This window comes from Protopterus annectens, chromosome 6.part0, assembly GCF_019279795.1.
Source record: "Protopterus annectens isolate FY-2018-M chromosome 6.part0, PAN1.0, whole genome shotgun sequence".
NCBI classification, from domain to species: Eukaryota; Metazoa; Chordata; order Ceratodontiformes; family Protopteridae; genus Protopterus; species Protopterus annectens.
In genome coordinates, this window is record NC_056737.1 from 1473155637 (window position 1) to 1473176064 (window position 20428).

Consider the following 20428-nt stretch of genomic DNA (forward strand, 5'->3'; position numbering starts at 1 on the left):
GTCTCTGTTGTTTAGGTAAATTTTATTGAGAGCCTCTACAAAGGTGGGTCTATGGTTTGTGTTTCTATGCATGGGTTGTGGTGGTTGGTGGTTTGGAGGGCTGTGTGTTCCATGTAGTGAGTTGCAGGTGTTGACTTTTTCCTCTTGACCAGCTAGTCCGGTCTTGGTTGGAGCATGCACTGCTTCCAGTTTGGTGATATAAGTGCATGTCTCACAGGTATAAGTGTTGGGAGGTAAGAGGAAGGGGTTGGCTGTGTACATTAGACAGTTGCCACACTGTCTCAGAATGCCCAGGTGCACAGGTTCGCAGGAGAAAGCACAGGAAATTGCCCTACAATCTTACCAGGAGGGATAGTCATAATTAATAAGCACTGGTGCTGTTACTGCATAGGAACAGCTAGTGCTGATAGCACCTAAGTCTACTACAATAAATGCTACAAAAGCCTGTTAAAGTGCTAGCCAATTAAGCTAACTGAAGTGCAAGAAGTAAAAGAACAAGCACGTTCTAAGGGGAAAATTGAAAAGCAGACTTTCAGCCACCGGTAATAGTTTACCTCAGCTGAGTGCCGCTGCATGGTGCGCAAACATCGGCTTTTAAACCAGAAAGTTGAAAGAGGTGATAAAAATGCCCAAACGGCCAATAAACTACAATTTCTGGGCCAGAAACAACTCCTCTTGTGGTACATAGGCTACCTAGTGCTTACCACTCCCACTGATAAGGTAGAAGGCTTCCTTCCAACACAGAAAGGTTTAGGGGCTCAGAAACTTACAAAACAGTCCTGGATACAGCAAATTTGTATCTGGGCTAGACTGGTTACAGGAAAGGCAGACAACAAGCACAAAACTTTTTTTTTGTTTTTCTTTGCAGAAAGCAGTTAAAACAGTAACAAAAACACTTTAAATGCAATACAAGCTATCACACTTGAGTATGCAGCAATATTAAGGTGCATACAGTTTAAATAAATGCAGATAAATTAAACACGACAAAAAAACAAGTGCAGAGAGCAGTAAATTATGAAAAAAATCAAAATGGAGGCACTTAGAGTATCTCTTTCTCCATCCTGTTGCTCTTGTTGTCTGCCAAAACTAGATCCCTGAAGCTTAAACAAGTGCAAACTCATGCAAACTCTGGCTTTTAAATGAGAATGTTGAACGGGATGTGAAAACTGCCCAAATGGCAAATAAAGTACAATTTCTGGGCCAGAAACTGCTCCTCTTGTGATAGCTAGACTACCTAGTGCTTACCACTCCCACTGATAATCTAAAAGGCTTGCCTCCAACACAGAAGGGTATGGGGCGCTCAGAAACTTACAAAACAGCCCTGGATACAGCAAATCCGTATCTGGACTAGGCTAGTTACAGGAAAGGTGGGAAACAATCTTAGAACTTTTTTTTTTTCAGAAAAGCAGTTAAAACAGTATCACAAACACTTTAAATGCAGTACACGCTAGCACACTTGAGTATGTAGCAGTATTAAGGCAAATACAGTTTAAATAAATGCAGATATATTAAAAATGACAAAAACCAAGTGCAGAAAGCAGTAAGTTATGACAAAATCAAAATGGAGGTACTAAGTGCAGAAGAGCACTTGAATACTTAAGAGCACACAGAACAGCAAACTAAGGTAATAAGCTAGAAGACAGTTAAGTAAGAGCAGCTGAAGAAAGTATAAATCATTTTTTTTTTTTTTAGTAGAGAGGAAGGGAACAGAGCAGATTAAGATACTATAGCGGATGTCCTTCCCAAATGCTCTCTCTGAACACAGCAGAGGAGATGGGACTGGTAGGATTGTCTGAAATCAAAATATGATCTCACTGTACTCAGTTGAGTGAGAAAATGAGATGGGCCCAGGAGGAGTGTCGAAAAACAAATCTACAGCAGGGGCAGGGAATTCCAAGGCCACCAAGATTAACACCCCAACAGGAGCAGGGAGGGAGAGAGGGACACTAACTTTAGAAAGACAGAGACCAAAATATTCAATGAAATAAATAACTAATCTTAAGTAAGCAAAGTGCAGAGAAAAGTATACGTAAATCAGCTTGTGTGTCCAGTTGATTTTCACAGGTAAATCACAGCAGCCAACAGCCCAGAAGTGAGTAGAGTATTCATTATTATTATCAGGATGAAACATATTAGAAGTGAGTAGAAATGCCAACAAGTCTGATGACTTTATTGCTTTTCTCTAGCACATTGGCACAGATGATAAAGACAACGTGGCAGCTAAATAAAGACCCTGTAACATTTCTGCATCTGAGACTCACAACTTTACTTTTTCTACTATTTAACCTTCAATAAAATCTCTTATAAGACATTACTCCTTTATCAGCCATGTAAAAGAAATGTTTGTTCAGTGGGCTTATCTATTTGTCTGTCTGTCTATCTACTTATCTACTGTTTTGTATGAAGCCCAAGGTTGACAAATTGTGTATAGCAATCAACTTGCGTCTCAGATGTTTTCTCTTTCATCAGGGCACTTTACAGGCAAGAAGCAAATAAACAAACAAAAAAAAAAAACAAAAAGACAGACAGATAAACAAGAAAGCAGATATGTTCATAAATAAATGCAAACAATAAATTAAATAATTAGTAGGTTGTGTTACTGTGATTCTGATCATTTATTTCTCAGAAAAGCCATTGTATTTGCTCATTGCAGTCTGTTGGAAAAAAATAAATTTTCATATCTCAGGTAGCTGCAGAAGTATATTATATGCATTTTATTATGCAACCAGAACTTGTAACAGGCATATTGAGAGTCACTATACACTACAGATATCTAAATCAACAGGTGTCCTTGTCTCACTGGCCCTTGACATATCTATACCTAACCCTGGAGAACGATGAGTGTGCAAAATGTTTCACGGGTTTGTACTACACAAATAGATTAGGGAGCATAATGCCAGATCCTCAAGACCACTACACAAATAGATTAGGGAGCATAATGCCAGATCCTCAAGACCAGTGAAAACTGGCATTCATATTGGAGAGGAAATAAAATACCTGGGAGCAAGAGTTCTTAGACAGATGTGCATATTTAAAAATCTTCCTGTGCAAGACCCTGCTTGATACAGGAATTAAGGGGGAAAATTATTTGCTTATATAATGTACTGTTCAAAAGTAAACATTTGGAGAGACATCAAATTTAAATAATCTATGTGCTAACTAGCTGGAGAATTCTCTGGCCATGTGGCCACATTTTCCCTAAAAATAATAGTGGTTCAAAAACAAGGCAAACTATCTGGGCTTTGAAAACTGGAAAAGATGAGCTATGCCCTCAGAACAGTAGAATAAAGGCCAGTCTGTGTATCCTCCCTCCATCTTCAATGTCTCCTTTAATTCAGTGCCTGCAGTCAAATACCGTGCATATTTGAAATACAAAAAAGTAGACACAATAACAAAATAGCAACAACAACAAACCAGGGGTAGAATTTTTATGGTACAAAATAGATATTTACGAATTGTTCTGATTACTAAGTAAATAATTCCAAAGTATAAATAGTAAAATGGAGCAAATTGTGCCTTTGTGCAGTTGCAAGGTGGATTATCTTTAATGCAGCTAAAAGAAGTGAGTCTTACTATCTGTAAGTCAGCTAAAAGGGGGGTGTATTAAGTGTTTATTTAAAATCAGCAAGAGTTGAACAATTAATAGCTGATTTAGGGGAAACAATAGAGCTGCTATCAGCTCCAGGGAGGCTGAACTCAGAGACTGAAGAGCCTTTCAGATAACTTCCCGTTGTAAAAAGCTACTAGTGGAACTACAAAAAAACTATGTAATTATGTTTTCACTCCACTTAGTATCTGAGTTGTGGAGTTTTACACCATATGCAGGTGAGGAGTCAGGAGACAAGGGTGTGCACTTGAGTCAGGCAATTAGACAATGGAAACTAGCAAATTTGGCAACAACTAAAATTTGGTTAGCCTAGCATCAATAATCACCCCATATCACTCACTGTTGACACAATGCACACATTTCCTGCATACACCCACAGGTGCCCACAGACACACAGACACACACACACACAGACACACACACACACATACACACCCGCGTGCGTGTGCGCGCACACACACATACACACACACACACACACACACACACACACACACACACACACACACACACACACATGAGATTAAGGCTAGCATATTAGAATATTTAAGCATTCCATATACCACTTTTGCTATAGCCTTTGATAATTTAATCATAAGCTGTTTATTTATTTTCATTTGTTGATCAGGGAAGTCCACCTGGGTGTTGAACCCCTTTTTCCATGCAGGCCTGGGGGGGCTCCATTTGTATAATATAATACAAGATATAATATTAATTATCACATTTAAATTAAATAATTCCAAAGTGACAGTTTTCTTTTCCAACAGATATTTACTTCTGAGGGAATGAGAGGTAAAGCTGAATATTGAAAACTTCTCAAATGAATAACTTCTCCCTGCAATAGCATACAGACACTGAAAACCAGATGACCAAGAATGGACCAATGTAGCACAAGAGTCCAGAGATTCCACTACTCGGGTATACCCAGAGAAGTAGAAGCTTAGTCAATTTAGGACAACACCAGTGATACCCCAACAATTATTCAATTGGTTTGAGGGAATGGAATGATTTGCCATAAAAATGCTGATGTGAAATCCATAAGGACCAAGGGACAATAGCTCAACTGATCTTTTGCAACCAGATCATTGATCCTTACATCAATATATATGAATTCAAATAGAAAAATGGACTCATAATAAACAATTCTCTTTTTTCACCCTATCGGGAGTATACTTGCATCTAAATCTTGTAGTGGAGATACAACATCAGGCCATTACCCCTTTAAGAAACAGAAGATAATGGATGGCAAATTGTTTAGTAGTTTACCTGTAATTGATATAGCATTAGTGTTGTTTTATATGCAAAGCATTCCTGTGACCACTGTGTTATAGTGGCTCAAGCAGAACGTCTCTAGTGGTTCATAATGAAAGCCATATCAGTACTTAAAAGGATCACTGAGGACATTACATCTCATAGGTTTTCATCTGATACACTGTCTTCTCAAGACACTTGTCAAAAAAAAAAAAGGGATTAAGACCAGATGCTAAGCTGCCTAAATTGTCAGAATTGAAGACAACCTTTCTGTAAATGGGAGTAACCATAGATTCCTCTAACGATGATGGACACATCCACATCACAAGTCAGGTGATGGCAATCTGAAAAAGACAAAGGCCTTAAAATTCTAAGGTCCAAAGAAAATGTAATGGTAGACATGTTAGGCATCAATGCACTGAAGGTAAGCCTGGTTGTAAAATGCTTGGATATAAGATTAGTTTCTTAAGATAATAAAACCCTCCATGTGGGAGGCAGTGTGTATTTCACAAACTCTACACTGCAACGAATGCAGGAGCTAATCTATTTACCTTTACAAAGATCTCATGAGAAAATATTCCAGTTTTGCATTTTGATCTCTACTTGTTAAATCACCAAGTATGAATTTGGGTTCAGTCTTCAGCACATAATAAGGGTACCACTTTTGCAATAAAATCTATCCTGATTTCATAAGCTTCTAGAAATCAAGGTCAAAACAATATTCCTAAGGACTGAAGTGTACTGGACACACAAGTCCTAGCATCACTTTCTCATGTATAGAACTGACAGAATAAATATAAGCCTCAAGAAGCTTGTCTGCATTGGGAGCACTGCATTCAGAAAAGAGGGAACCTTATAATGGGAGTGAAAAATAAGTAAGTAATAGAGCTGTTGCTCCTGCACTAGCCATAGACAATGTGAAGTGGGTTGAGGCAGGGTAGATCAACCATGAAGCAGATGAGCAATTTGTCTCATAATGTGACAAGAGTCTATCATCAAGTCACCAAATAAATGGGTAGCAGTGGAAACAACCTGAGCAAAGTAAAACAGTTCAAAATACAGAGGTGTCCTTTACAAAAGCCACTGACACCTTGTCTGTAGGGATACCAAGATCTCAAAGAAAGAATAATTGGTGAAACATCAAAACAGACAAGGCTAGAAAGTCAGTGAACTCCTATAAGATTGTTCTCATGTTACTTTGGTTGATGAGAAGGCAACTGTGGTTGCTGAATGAGCTATGCAATTTTATTTGGCAGTTTATTCAATGCTGTATCATCTTACCATGCTGATAAAAAGGCAGAATGTCAAGAATAGGGAACACACAGCAATAAATCTGTAAGTGTTGGGGGACAGTTTGCCTCATTGCCCTTTACTGATGTCTCCCTAAATGGACAAGGATTTCTGCTAAGAAACATGATATGCAGCAGTAGCATCAGTGTTCTCCTCTGTCAAAGGCAATATTATACCCACTGTGCTATAGCATATGTCATTAATATATCAATATATATGAATTAAAATAGAAAAATGGACTCATAATAAACAATTCTCTTTTTTCACCCTATCGGGAGTATACTTGCATCTAAATCTTGTAGTGGAGATACAACATCAGGCCATTACCTCTTTAAGAAACAGAAGATTATGGATGGCAAATTGTTTAGTAGTTTACCTGTTGCCAAGATCTTACCACTCCAGAACCAGCTTTTGTAAGTAAAGTATGACAAAGAAATAGAGTCTAGTTTCAAAGGACTGGTAAATATACAAATGCATACTGTGTGTAGTCTGTGAAACCTGAAGAAATGCTTCACCTAAATTCATCACTAAAGCTAAAAGATACCACCATCATATCATAGAGGGTTAAGATTTATACCTAAGAACAGTATAATTGATATAGTATTAGTGTTGTTTTATATGCAAAGCATTCCTGTGACCACTGTGTTGTAGTGGCTCAAGCAGAACGTCTCTAGTGGTTCATAACTAAAAAGATCACATGGTTATGTCTCTGACTTACAAACAGAGAATGTTAGCACTATCCATTTATTCACTATCATCTGGCTCTAGACCAGAGGTCTATGGCTTGCCTTCCATGGCATTAAAGATCTAGTTATCCTAAATCTTGTGTACAACCTCATGTCTAGTACTTTCGCAAATAGCATAACCAGGGACCTAAATCTTGAATAGAAGACAAATAAAATATGATATAAATAATAGGTTTATTATCCAATGCCACTCCTATCTCTGAAACAACCTAACCCTGCAGATTAAGCAAAATGGTACACATTCATCCTAAATGATTTGTTGGGAACCCACAGATCACCTCTGGCTTCATTGACCTGAGCTTTCCAAAAAAAAAGGACTATAGACTAAGGTTTGCCCTCACAAGGCAAACATATTTATTTATTTATCCTTTATTGACCAAGTTAGTCCCACAAGGCCAGTGTTCTCTTTTCAGGTGAGACCCAAGATGGCAGTTATACTACTACAGGAAAGTTGGCTTGGACATTGGGGAACTTTCCCTACTCTTTTTGTAAGTGGAAAGCACTGTGTTTAATGCTATCATCTTCCAGTTTCCGTTCCAGGCATGAAGGTGGTCTGAAGGAACCGGAGGAGCAATGAAGGAAGAAATCTTGTCTAAGGAGCTGATAAACAGTTCAGAATTGGTAGAATCACTACCTAATGTAGAGGCTGATGGAAAAATTGTTAAAGTGCTTGTATAGGAGGAGAAGGAGTATGTGGAGTTGAATTACATGTTGGATGAACAGCTAGCTGATACCAAAGAGGTGTTTCAGCAGAAAAAAAGTTATATAGAGTTATATAAAATTATAATGTTTAAAAGTGAATTGGAGAGCCAAACAGGCTGTATTATTACAACCCTCTAGTCCAGATGGTTGTGGGATGATTATCTGGAGCAGTTAATAGACCAGAGAATGGGGCAATAGCATTGTGGATTGAGATAATGGAAAAGATAGAAGAGGAAGGAAGGAAGGAAAAGTGAATCAGAAGTAAAGACCTATGAGCAGACAGTTAGCGAAGGTGAAGGAGAAGAAATGAAAGAAGTTAAGAAAAGATATACTGTTAGAATAAATAGTAAAAAGGACAAAGGACTTGAAAGGTTGGAAGTCCGGGACTCATTGATTGCACCATTGGGTGTCTCTGCTAAAGAGGTAAAAGCATTTATTTTGAATAATAAAGAGACTTTCTGTGATATAGTATTTGAAAATGGACAATATGTGTACAATTGTCTAGGAAATTATGAGTTAAAAAGAATGTTTATCTGTTATCAGAATATGTTATTCAATCCTATTTCAGACAAACTAAGAAAAGGATATATGGTTCAACTTTACAACATAAGTAGAGGCTGCTGAATTAAAACTATATTTAAAGACTGTTTGTAAAGACATGATGGGCACTACAAAGATTTGTGATGAAAGATGACTGTGGACTGGAGGTTGGGAATGTGGAATGATATTGAATATGGAAAATAATAATGTGAAGCATATACCAAGGGTTATTAATGTGACTGGCAATATAGGTTTTGTTAAATATAGGAATCTACCCAAAACCTTTTTTTGCAGAAAAGATTATCATTATCATTTGATTAGTGAATGTAACAAAAGGAAATATTTTATATGTGAACAGACATGGCACGAAGCAAAAAAAATGTGAAATGAAATGTGGAAAATGTGATAATACAGGAAATATTTGGTTAGATTATGAAAATGAGGCACAGAAAACTGTAAAAGAAGCTATAAAAAATGTGGAACAAGAAATAAAAGGTGCAATATGAGAAAATAATCAGAATGAGGTAGACAAGATTATAGATATAAATGTCAAAGAAGGCAAAGATAAAGGAGGAGAAGAAACAACTGATACAAGTGGAGACAAATATGTAGATTGGCAGATAGTGAAAGCAAGAAAGAATTTTATAGGAAAATGAGTAAAAGAAAGGAAAAGAAAATGCAAAGATATGCTAGCTAAAGAGAATAAAAAAGGTAAAGGATGACTATCTCCTTTTATTTTTGTGGTGGTGCTGCGGTAGCGCTGTCGCCTGTCAGTAAGACGTTGTCCTGTTCGATTCTCAGCTAGAGTGTCTTCTGTCTGGAGACATGCGTGAATGGGCGTACCTTCGTTAAAGGTTGTGCATCAGGGCTGGCAACTCGGCACATAAAAATCTACTGCCAATCATTAGCGAACCGGAGTTCCGCTGTGGCGACCCCTAACCAGGAAAAGCCGAAAGACACAACAACAACAACAACATTTTTTTCTCTCCTTTTCTTTGTTAGAAACTGAAAATATTAGTTACTAATGTTAATAGTATGAAAAATATTAAGAGAAGACTTGGCATATTAGAATTGTGTGCTATATTAGATGCTAATGTGATTATATTGGACGGTATTAGATTATTAACAGTGAAAGAAAGAGCACAAGCAGAAAAAAATATGGAATGGAAATATTGTTTGGAACATGGGAAAGGAAATGTGTTTGGGCATATGTATATTATATCAAAATAACATTAAAATATTAGATGTCACAATAATGAAATTAGGATGTACCATTATAGTAGATTTTAGGATGGAAAAATAATGTTTTCTGAATTATAGCCTTATATGCATATGTTATCAAAAAAGAAAGAGAAGAAATGTTTAGAAAGTTATTAAATTATGAGGGGGTCAACATGAATATAGTAATAGCAGGAGATTTCAATTGTAATCTAAGAATATACAAAAAAGGATATAATAACATATGTTAAAATAGTTAATGAAATCAGGAAATATGGAAAATTATATGTATGGGACTACAGTCATTGGATTTGTAAGAGAAATTAAAGTATAACTGATGACTATTTTTTGATATTGGAAGATTTAAAAATTATACAGCAATGAATTAAAGAGACCGCAGTTTCTGATCATTTAGCAATATGGATAAGAATACCTGAAAAAGAAGATTATATAAAATAGGAAAAGGAATTAAAAGGTTAGCTGACAAAGAACTATAACAAGATGACAAGAAACAAATATATATGTTATGAGAGAATCATATAGATATGAGACAATTTTATGAAAATTGGACTACATAGTGAATTAGTTTTAAAGAAACATGTTTTTAAAATGCATTGAAAATAAGAGAATGAAGCAAAATAATGCATATAAGATATTAACCAAATAAATATTTCAAGATATAATAAAGAGAGAATGCTCTATGTGAAAGAAAGATAAATATATGAAAAGAATCAAGTAAAGATCAATAAACTGTTATACAAACAAAAATATTGTTTAGAAGGGAAAAATAAATAACTTATTTAAGTAAAATAGTTAAAGAAGAAAATAGAATAACAATAGCGCTAAAGAATAAAGAAGGAATGCAAGTAAAAACACAAGAAGGTGTAAAAGAAATTCTTAAGGAATATGTATCTGATTTATATATCAAAAAAATAAATAAAAAAAAAGAAAATATGAAACAAGCAAATTAAATATAGAGGATAATATATATATATATATATATATATATATATATATATATATATATATATATATATATATATATGTATAGAGAAAGAGAGAGAGAGAATGAGAGCAAAACAAGCATAAATATTGAAAAATTAAATGAAGTGATGAAAGACATAAATATGAATACACCAACACGTTTAGATGTTATTGAATGCAATATGTATAATGGTATGGAATATTGGCAAAAAGTTAATTCATAAAAGTATTGAAAGAATGATTGAAAATGAGAATAAACTATCAAGAAATATGTATAGGGTTTATAAAGTTTATACTGGAAAAGGAGATAAAGATGATATAAGGAAGTGGAGACCTATAACTTTAAATAGGTCTATATTACATCGTCGAACTTTGAAATGTCCGAACGATGTAATACCGAACCCAAATGTCTGAAACCTGAAAATAGCGAAGCCACGGCACATCGATTTTTTTCCCAGGGAAAAAAATCAGTGGGCCGTTTTCGGGGCTTTGCTATTTCCTCCACTGTGGTGTGATCTCGAAGTTGGTTTATTTACGTTGGGGGTGTGTGTGGGGTGCATCAGTTTATGTTTAAGGTTGCAAGTTTTATTTATTTATTTTTTTTTATTAGGGAACAGCATTTTTTTTTCCCTGACAAAAAAAATCGCTGTTCTGTGTGCTCGCTAATTTACTGTTTCGGATGTTTGTGTTCAATATTACATTGTTCGACCTTTTCGAAGTTCGACGATGTAGTGTAGACCCCTTTAAATCAAGCCAAGGTAGTGTAGTGGTTAGAGTTGCAGCTTTACATGCAGGTGTTCATGGTTCGAGTTCCAATAATATGGATTATAAGATTTTTATGAGAATCATAACTAAAAGATTAACAAATAGAATGGGAAAGTAACATGAGCAAACTGTATTTTGTAGAAAAGGAGAAGGATAGCAAGACTTGTTACAGATTATTAAAGAAGTTCATAGGTTCATAGGTGTGTACTGGGCTAATAGCCCTGGGGCCTTTACAAGCCTAGCCCACAGGATTACCCAGGCATTGTGCCACCCAACCTTAGTTTCCAGTGTCTCTGTCAACTAAAGCCACTAGAGGGATCCCTGGGTTGAATTTTCTATTTCCCCATACACTCATCAAGATTTCTCTTGAAGAGGGCCAGTGAGGTGCTCTGCTTGTCTTGTATGGGAAGTCTATACCATAGCATGGGCAGTCTCTGGGTTATGAACCTGTCCCTCCAGCATGTTCTGTTGATTGTGGTAATGAGGTTTAGGTCTCTGGAGCATGTGGTGCAGAGGGATTGAGATCTCTTTAGATGTAGCATTTCTAACAGAGCTGGGTCAGACATGGCTTTATAAGTCAAGCAGAGATCGCCTCTAAGTAGATGATATGACACATAGAATAGTTGGAGTTTTTTTAGTCTGTCCATAGGTTCATAGGTTCATAGGTAGATACTAGGCTATCTGCCCTAGGGCATTTATAAGCCTAGCCAGAGTGTATTTGGCTTCTGCCTCCCTATTAGATTAGCCTACTGTGCCTCTGTAAATTAGGTCACAGAAGGTACCCTTTTAAGATTAGTTTACTGTGCCTCTGTCTAGCAGGGACACAGAAGAGATCCCAGGGGTGAATTTGTGATTTCCCATCCACGCATCCAGATTTCGCTTGAAGAGGGTCAGCGAGGGGCTATGTCTAACATGAATTGGGATTCTATTCCAGAGTGAGGGGAGCCTCTGGGAAAATGAATCTGTCCCTCCAGCATTTCCTGTTTATTTTTGTGTGGAGGTTTAGGTCCCTGGAGCGTGTAGCTCTAAGGGACTTGGATTTTTTGAGGTGGAGCACGTCCATTAATTCTGGGTTTGACATGGCTTTGTATGTCAGGCATAGATTGCCTCTGAGTAGGCGGTAAGCAACTGAGTAGAGCTGGAGTTTCTTTAGTCGAGCTGCATAGGACATCTGTTTGTAGCCCATGATCCTCTTGGTGAGGTACTTTTGGGGTCTCTCCAGTTGCTGCAGGTGTCAGGTAAGGTACATCCCAAAAGGGGCATTGTATTCAATTATGGGCCTGATGAGTGACAAGTAGAGGGGCGCAATGACCTCTCTTGATCTAGATGCGAACCCTTTTGTGATAAGGTGGACTATATAGAAGGTCTTTCTAACCACTTTGGCAACGTGATTATCAAAGGAGAGATTACTATCTACGTTGGTCCCCAGATCTCTAATTACTTCTTCCGTACTTAATGGATTACCACTTATGTGGTAATTTGTGGGCACCTTGTTTTTCCCAAAGGGGATGACTATGCACTTATTAGCATTTAGCTTGAGGCCGTGGCTCTGGCACCAAGCAGCCATTTCTGTGAGACCCTTTTGGGGGATGCTTGTGTCAGCTGGAGATTCGATTATGGCCCCCAGTTTGCAGTCATCTGCGAACTTTGTCAGCCATAATCCCCCCGTGTTAGCCTGAACCTCAGAGAAGTATATACTGAACAAGAGAGGTCCCAGAACTGAGCCCTGTGGAACGCCACTTGTAACTGGTTTGGATTCGGACATGGCACCTGCGATTCTGACCATGTGGGTTCTATCTCTGAGCCAGTTTGCAACCCATCTTGTGATATAGGGGGTTGATATTTAAGCTGGTAAGCTTATTTATGATGTCCGAGTGGGGTATTGTGTCGAAGGCTTTTGCGAGGTCCAGGTAGGCTGTGTGGACTACCTTGCCCTCATCTATGGCTTTGGTAACTGTTTCAAAGAAATCAACTAGGTTTAAGAGGCAAGATCTGCCCTTAGCAAAGCCGAATTGGGTAGGATCCAGTGTCTGGAGGCTCCCAATGTCTTTGCTTATGAGTTCCATGATAATACACTCCATAGCTTTACAGACCAGACTAGTCAGGCTTATGGGGCAATAGTTTCCAGGGTCCGTTGTGGCACCACCTTTGTGGAATGGGACCACTGTAGCTGTACGGCATTCTTTGGGTACATATCCTGTAGTAAGGCTAAGTTTGAACAGTGACTTAATGTGAGGGTTCAGTTCTTCTTGGAGCTCATGTAAGACACAGCCTGGGACATCGTCCGGTCCCATAGATGCTGTGTTTTTTGCTTTGGAGAGGGCAGCTTTCAACTGTGCATCTGTGATGTCAGGGAGGTTACATTCAGTTGGGATAGGCATTTGCTCCTTTGGGGGGGAAGGGGGGGAGAAGTTTGGGCTGAATCTGTCTGCCAGGATGTTGACTATGTCTGTAGGTTTGGTATATTTTGTACCGTTATGCAACAATTCAGAGCATATCTGGGAGTTTCCGCCCATGTTCCTGACATAACTAAAGAAGGCCTTGTGATTATCTTTAGAGTCTAGGGCAATTTTTCTTTCAAAGCTGGCCTTTGATGATTTTATGAGGGATCGAAGTTTTTTGCTAATACTGATCAGAGATGCCTTCCCTTTTTGGGATTTTGCTCTGTCATGTAGTAGCTTCATCCTTCTGTTGTATAGCTTATTTATGGCCAGGGTCCACCAGACTAGTCTCCTGTTTTTGGAGGAGTGAGTCTTGGATTTATTTGGGATAGTATGATCATTGCATTCCTGCAGGTGCTCATAGAATGCATTTGTAAAGGATTCTGCTGTATTATCCTTTGACCCTGGGGCTTTGAAGGATTCCACCTCCATCTTGAGAAGTGCAAAGTTGGCTTTTGAGAAATTCTTTACAGTGGTTTCCTTGGCTGGGGGTGGGGACGGGATATGGATGTCCAGGGAAATTTGTTTATGGTCTGATCTTACCAATGAGGGGTTTACCTCTTGTGTGGAACACAGAGTCCCCATGTTGGTGATGACCAGGTCCAATATGTTGTTCCCTCTTGTGGGAGTGGTGACCAGTTGATCCATTGCATTAGAGTTTATAAATTCAAGGAACCATAGGGCGAGGGTATTTGGGCTTGAGTAGTTTTCCCAATCAATGCTTGGGTAGTTGAAGTCACCCAATAATATAGTGTTTGGAGAGACCTTCATATTCTCCAGTGTTCTCAGGAATGCCAAGTGGGATTCCTGTAATAGGGAGGGTGTTCTGTAGCAGGCTACAAACTGAAAGGCAGCTTTGCCCGCTGTTAGTTGCACATGGATGGTTTCCGATGCTTTGTGCAGTGCCACTAACCTGGAGGTGTAGGTATCTTTGATGAATATAGATACTCCCCCTCCTTTTGTGCTTCGGTCAGAGTTTTGGGGCCGAAACGCATGGTATGAGTTATAACCTGGTAGTGCTGGTGTGCTCTCAGGAGCCTTGAACCAGGTTTCTGTTACTGCACAGACATCGATTTTCTCCATACTGAGGAGAGCCTCGAGTGCGTGCATCTTGAGGTTTAGACTTCTGGCATTGAGTAGCATTACCTTTAGTTTTTTTATCCTTGGGTTGTCTATGGAGGTGGGTTTGTCCTTTGAGCCTTGCCTAAAAAAGGCACTATAGGGGTGGCAAGAGCCTTGGCCAGTATACGAAAGCCTAAGGGTGACAGGTGCAAACCGTCCCTAGTGAAGCAACGTGGCTTGTCAAGCATGTCATCCCTGGCTGACAGACACTGGATCCCCTTTGAATGACACCAATACTTTAGCCAATTGTTGAAACTGATCATTTTGTCTTTATACTGTGTCATCATTCTTGGTGAGGGCAAGATGCTACTCAAGGTCAGGGTCATACCAGCCTGAGCTACATGGTCAGACAGCTCCTCTATGTCTCTTTTAATGTAGTCCAGGGAGGTACGTCTCAGGTCATTCACACCGGCATGGAAAATGACAGAGTCATACTTGTACTTGCTTTGGTGAGACCTGAGTGCTTGCATTATGTGGCAGATCCTGGCACCCGACAGGCATCTTACAGTGACCTTCTCCTTGTTCAGTCTGGTGAGTGGGACGTCTAAGTGTGCCGGACAATAGAGTCCCCTATAACAAGTGTATTTGGTGTGTTGTTTGGCCTTAAGGGCTGTGACTGTGAGGCACACTGATTTTGTGAGATATGTGATTTGTGGGTATTTTTGAGGGGTGGCTGTTGCTTGGATATCTGCTTAGGAGGTCTTTGCTGTTTAGGCAGATTTTTATTTAGAGCCTCTGAGTATGTTTTTGTGTGTTTATGTGTTGGGTATGCATATGCAATAGGTCTGTGTGAGACTGGATTTGTGGTGTGGGTGGTTACCTTTTCCTCCTGACTGACTGTGCTAGTCTTGGGTTGAGAGAGCTCTGCCTCCAGTTTGGCTGTGTAACTGCATCTCCCACATGTATTAGAGTTTGTTGGAAGGAGGATAGGGTTGTCTGTGTACATAAGGCAATTGTAACATTGCTTCAAAATTCCCAGATTCACCAGCTGGACTGGAGAGTAACCTTGCAACTGACCCTTGGACATACCAGATTAGTATAGGGAACTGTTTTTTTACTGATCAGATTAGGGAAGGGAACTGATTTTTCACTTGATCAGGAAGGACCAATCGGAAGCCTAATACTTATGAGAAGTCAAGGAGGGTGTAGTGCTTTAGTTAGTTAGTGTTTCCTTATAAGAGCTGAGCAAGTGCAGGGCTTTAGAAAGAGAATAGAGTGATTACTTTGAGAGTTTGACCAGTTCTAAGGGAAAAAGTGAAGAGCAGACTTTGTAGAGCCTGGAATAGTTTAAATCTGTTTAGGTGGCGCTGCACGACGCTGCTCAGTGCGCAAAACCATGCAAAAAGAGAGTTGTAGGGTTTTAAGAGAGAGAGAGATCAAGGAGTTTAGAATTGACCCAAAATGGCCAATAAAACTACAGCTTCTAGGTAGTAACCACTCCTCCAGGGACAGGCAGGCTGTTCAGTGTTAACCACTCCCACTGGTGAACACAGACTTCCATTTAGCCCAAGCAAGCACTGGCCTTCTAGAAACTTCCAAACAGTTCAGAACAGCAAATCTGTAACTGAACTTTCTTAACTTTCAGAAAGTGGGGAAAAAAGCAAGATTTTTTTTTTTTTTTTTCTTTTTGTTGTAGTTTAAAGGTAGCAGAGATACACAAGCAGCAAAATGTTTAAGGCTTAGGATTCTCTTTGTGTTTAAAGGTAGCAGAGATACACAAGCAGCAAAATGTTTAAGGCTTAGGATTCTCTTTGTGAGGTACTTTTTTGGCCTCTCCAGTTGTTGCAGGTGTTTAGTGAGGTACATGCCAAATGGGGCATTGTACTCAATGATTGGCCTAATGAGGGAATAGTAGAGGGAGACAATGACCTCTTTCTTCCTGGCTGCAAGACCCTTAGTAATGAGATGTGCAAAATAGAAGGACTTCTGACCACAGTGGCAATGTAGTTGTCAAAAAAGAGGTTGCTGTCAGCCTGTGTTCCCAGATCTCTTATAATGCCTTTTATGTTCAGTGGACTACTATCGATGTGGTAATCATGGGAACCGGGTTTTTCCCAAAGGGTTTGATGACAAATTTTTTGACATTGAGCTTAAGGCCATGGTTCTGACACCAGTCGTTGGACTCAGTGAGGTCTTTCTGTAGGATGTCAACATCACTCGGGGAGTTAATAACAGCTCCCAACTTGCAATGATATCATAAACAAAAATGTTAATGCAAATATCATGATTAGAAACTTAAGTAAAGAATATGATAGAGTCCAACATGACATGTTGTGAGATATTTAACTGCATATAACATTAGTAAAAGAATAATAAATGTAATTAAATCAGTTTATGATAGAAATATTGCTAAACTTAATGTTAATGGATGGACTAGTGAATAGCTTCAAATAAGATCTACAATAAGACAAGGATGTCCAGTTAGTAGTATTACCTTTTCACTGAGTATGAATATGATAGTAAACAAAATTAATAAAATGACAGATAAGGCAGAATATGGAATATTAAATGAACTACAATTACCAGTAATGTATACCTATGCTGATGACACTGTAATAATTGCAAGTGATAGAGAACGTATGAAACAGTCATTCAAAAGCAAAACTTATTATTAAATTAAATTGGATTATGTATGAATAAAGAAAAAAAATAAAGGTTTTGGCTGATAGGAGACATAAATGACATAACATTTAATATGGAGATTATAGATGTTTTAGGAATTAAGTTTGGACAAAATGTATATGTAGAAGAACAATGGAAAATGGTATTTAAAGAAATAACAGATATGACATTATTTTGGAAATTATTTTGATATTCATATAGGAAGAAAGTTGTTTATAATTGCTTATATAGCAAATAATTATATCATTCCTACAAAATATGAAAAAGAGGTAATGAACATATTAGTTTCCTTTATATGGGGTTCCAGGATGAATCCACTAAAGAGAAAAATATTATATATGAAAAAAACAGCAAAGAGGACTGGGATTGTTGAATCCTATAGTGTATGCAGCATCAATGAACCTATATAAAGCATTGGAATGTTATATAAAAGGAGACAATATTATTGATATTATTGTCAAAAATAAATATCAAAAGTTTTGGGAAAATGGAGGCAGGTAAATGTTAATGAAAAATGTCTTAGCAAAGGCTTAACTTTCACAGATAAAGTTTTAGAATAAATCTGCAAATCTAAATGAAGAAGATGTTAATGAAGAATTTAAAGATTATCAGAATAAAATCGTGTCATGTAAATTAAAAATAGATAAAATTGAGAGGATAGAAAAGAATAGCATCAGAATATTATGAAAGCTTATTATTATATTGATCCATGGAAAGATTTAGAAATGAAGAAAAAGAAGGCAAAAGAAATGAGATTTATATGGTACAAAAAGATTCATGAATGCAATGCTTTCTTATGGAAATTATCCATAAGAAATTTGCATGTTAAGGCAAATATGCCATATAAAAAGTGAAGATCGACTATGGCATATCTGTGGAGAGTATGAAACTACAGAACATGTATTTATGAATTGTAAAAAGTTAAAAGGTTTATGGAATGAAATATGTAAATGTAATCTGTTAAAGGAATATAAAAATTGTGGAACAGATAAACATGAGTATGACTGAATTCAGTTATTACGGTGGAAAAAACAAAAGTAAAAAAAATGGACAGAATTATATTTTATGTCATATGGACAATATAAACTGAAAGAGTTAATGAAATCAAGTTTAATGGAAAATGGGTTTTGGCAAATATTTTTGAGAAAAAAGGATTTTGGCAGGGGAATAGGGTGGGTGACACACTTAAAACAATGTATAAAATGTAAAAGTTTGTAAATATATGTAAATAATGTAAATGTGTAAATAAACAATATATATAAGCTATGTGTGTGTGTATGTGTTTACATGGATCTATTACCCATCAAAATTAAGTTTCTACGAAATGTAAAAGGCAAACTCTTTTTTGCAAAAGTGCATTTTTTCAAAAATGCACTTTCGCAAAAGACAAAGCAAAAAGAGCACACACAAAAATAACAATAACCACATTTATGCAGGGGGGGCACCTCCCACACACCTCCTACTTTATATTCTCACTCTGGGATCACACTACAGTGGGGAAAAGGGAATAGTCCCTTATCCCCACTGTTCCATGATCTAAGCAACAGTCTCCATTGCTGTTCACTTAGTTGCCTTTTCGCGAAAGTGCATTTTCGAAAAATTGCACTTTCGCAAAAATGAGTTAGCCTGATTATGGTTTGTTGAAATGTAATTTTAATGGGTCGAGGTAGACCATACACACACACACACACACACACACACACACACACACACACACACACACACACACGTGTGTGTGTGTGTGTGTGTGTGTGTGTGTGTGTGTGTGTGTGTGTGTGTGTGTGTGTGTGTGTGTTTGTATGTGTGTGTGTATACAAAAATCCCTAATCTTTTGTGTACAGGGATACATTTTGGTGTTACACTTTATGTCTTCTCGTCCAGGTGCAGAAACAGCTTAGAGAAGCAGTAAACAAAAAAATGTAACATGGAGGAGGAGGAAAAAGTTTTTTTTTCAGATTTTTGAAACTAATGGAGTTGTTACTCAAACAGCAGACAACTCAAATATGTTAAATGGTGAATCGGAAGTAAAGAGGCGTGATGAGAACAGAGAAGGGAGAAAAGAAAAAGAAGGAGAGTTAGTGAAAAGGCAAAAGGAAGAAGTCAACGTAGATATGGATTCAGAAGATTTGTTTCAGAGTGTGTTGTTATAACCATCATTCGGGGTGGTTGTGGGATGTTTATTTGAAAGAACCTATTGAACAGAGTGAACCTGAAAGTGAAAAGGAAGAGTTGTGGGGTGAAATAATGGAATGAATACTGGAAGAAAAAGTTCAAGAAATAAGAAAGGAAGAAAATAAATTGCACACACAAATGGTAAGAGAAGGCAACTGAAGAGAAGAAAACAAAAGTAAGAAGATAGTATTGGGTGAGGATAAGTAGCAAAATGGAAAAAGCACTGGGCAGGTATGAAGTAGGAGACAGCATCATTTCATCACTGGGTATTGAATCCACAGAGGTAAGACCATTTATTTGCATTAACAAAGATATGTTTTGTGACATTTTTGTGAGGATGCATAGTATATGTAAAAAATCTTAGAACAATATAAAAAAGAAAGAATGAAAATCCTTAGAACTTATATGTTGTATGGGCATTGAATAGAGAAGCAAAAAAGAGTATTTATACAATTTCAAACTGATGTTGAAAGAGAAGATGTAAAAGACTATTCAAAAACTGTGTGAAGAGATATAATGGACATTACGACGATTTATGATAATAAAAGTTTATGGAATGGGGGAGGGGACTGTGGTGTTATACTGAAAATGCAAAATGACAAAATTGCATGTTTGTCCAGCATAATTGTGGAGAGGAACAAGAGATTGATTAGTTATTTGGGACATCCAAAGACATGTTTTTGTGTGGTAAAAATTATCATTTAATTAATAATTGTGAAAAAAATGTTTTATTTGTGGCAAAGTTGGTCACAAAGCAAAAAAAAAAAAAAATGTGAGCAAAAACGTATAAAGTGTGAAAGGATTGGACATTCATGGATGGACTGTAATGTTAAGGAAGATCATACACAGGAAACAAAGTTAAACCAAGATAGGGAAAATGTTTCCACAGATAATATAGAATAAACACAAAAAATAAATGAATTTGGAAGATATATGAATGAAAGTAAAATAATGCATGAGAGAAAAAA